The following is a 2,347-nucleotide window of genomic DNA, read 5'->3' as shown; positions in this document are numbered from 1 at the left end:
CGGGAAAGTAGTTTTGAGGACCTAACATCTCCACATGGTAACCCATCCCTTATAACCTCACCCAATTTTCAACAATAAAGTACCAAATTTTTCCCGCCTTCCTCCATGGCATTCCTATGGGGGAAAAAAGCATTTTAATTTGCCCATACAACTTTTGATAAGGAAAGGTGCTAGAGACCTACCATTCCAGCATTTCTGAATACAGCGTCGCCCGATAATATGGGTGGTGATAGTCGTGGTCCCATCTCCTCCTAACTCTCTACGACCTTACCCTCGAAGTGATGAACACAAATGATCATCCCGTTGAGTATACCCCTATAGCCTACCTCCCAGCATCCATGCATGGACCTACTCTACCCAATTTGCACTGCAACCTAACCCAGAGGGGACTATGCATGCCTTACATTTCCGCTCATTATCACCTCGACCTTGAACCTGGACATTATTCTATTCTATGCCTGGACAGTCATGTTTTACTAGAACCCTAAACCAAGTCTCCTGACAACACATGCTGGGACACATGGGAAATTGCCCTAAAACATAACCCCGCAAGGTCCACAGCCTTCAGAGTAAACCTTGGGTTCGCATGTCTCTAGCCCACTCCTAGCCAGAGATATCAACCTTGAAACCACCACCCTACTTTAATCGTAACGAACGCCAATAAGGGCGCTTTTGCGGCCATAACTCACCAACGGTTAAGGTTAGGCGGAAAGGTTGAGTAAGTCCTCTGGATTCCTCTCAAAGCAAGACCTTCTAAGTGAGACACCCAACAACATGTGGCCCGCGACCTTACCTGGTCCGAGATATGGACACGTCCGGTCCGCGACTCATTTCCAAAGTAAAGGAAATTGCCTGATTCGTGCTCGCCAAGGTGCTATTCCTACACTTTTCAACCCAACAAACATAATTACCACTTAGAACAATTTACAACTCAAGGTCTTACCTATGGGCCAGATTCATTGGCCCAAAAAAACATATTGAGATAGGAATGACGTAGAAACAAGGGTTCCGCGTCTCATATCGAAAAGCCCAGCCCCCGTAACCATGGGGGTGGAAGACCAAAATCACGATGACCGACACCCCACTTGCAGCCTCTACCAATTGAGCTCCAGCAAAGCTAGAAATAAGTACCCCGAGATCCTTTGCTCACCAATCCCGGCCAATGACTCCACCAAAAGAGCGTGCACAAGCGCACACCCGAACACACACCTACGGGACATGTCTATCTCTCCCATCTAGCCCCATCGGGAAAGTACGTATGAGCGCTAAATCTCCACTTGGTACTTCATCCCTAAGATACCCTAACCCAAATTTTCCCACTAAGTACAAATTTAACACTACCCTACATCCATGCACTCCAACTCCTACTGGGGGGATTCTTCATTTGCCCCATCAACTTAAGATAGGAAGAGTGCTAGAGACACTCGCGCATTCCAGCTATTATCTGTGAATTTCAGCGTCCCCACGATAATAGGTCAGGGGTAGGAGTAGCTCCTTGGACCCATCACTCTACGACCTATACCCATCGAGGATGAACAAACTAGATCATACGTGGTGTATTCACCCCAATACCTAACTCCACAAGCTACTTGCTCGACTCTCTACCCCAATGCTGCATACCCATCTAAGCAACCTAACCCCGATGGCCAGGTGACTACAGCATGCCTTTTTCCACAGACTTGTCACCTTGAAACCTGTACCTGGACCATTTCAATTCATATGCCATGGACATGTCAGCTATTAAAACTAACCACTGAACCAATCCCCTGACACATGCTGGACACCTGGATATTGCCTAAACTTAACCCACAGTCCACAGCTTTCAGTTAAACTTGGTTCCATTCTCTAGCCCACTCCTAGCCAAGATATCAATTGAAACCCACCCCTTCTTTAAATATCAACACGCAAAATGCCGATTTTGGCCATAACTCACAACGGTTAAGGTTAGGGAAATGGTTGATATTCTATTGGATTCCCTCAGCAAGACCTTCAAGGAGACACCCACATGTGGGCCCGCGACCTTCCTGGGCACGAGATATGACACTTCCCGGTCCGACTTATCCAAAGAAAGGAAATTGCCTGATTCCGTGCTCCCAAGTGCTTTCCTCACTTTTTCCCATACATTAGTAACACTTAGAACAATTTTCACTCATGAATTCCTATGGGCATTTATCATTGGCCCATAACTTTTGATAGGACGACTAGAGACTTGGTTCCGACCCTCTATCGGAAGCCCGCCCCCGAAAATGGGGGGAAGCCAAAATCTCGATGACGTCACAACCAATAGCCTTCCAAAGGAGCCACAATGCTCTGTATTTTTACCCATATCCTTGCTCCCATCCCGGAA

The sequence above is a fragment of the Trachurus japonicus genome, chromosome 4 (assembly GCF_045865225.1).
Source record: "Trachurus japonicus isolate A0001 chromosome 4, Traja_1.0".
Lineage (NCBI taxonomy): Eukaryota > Metazoa > Chordata > Actinopteri > Carangiformes > Carangidae > Trachurus > Trachurus japonicus.
Note: the sequence above shows the minus strand (reverse complement) of the source record.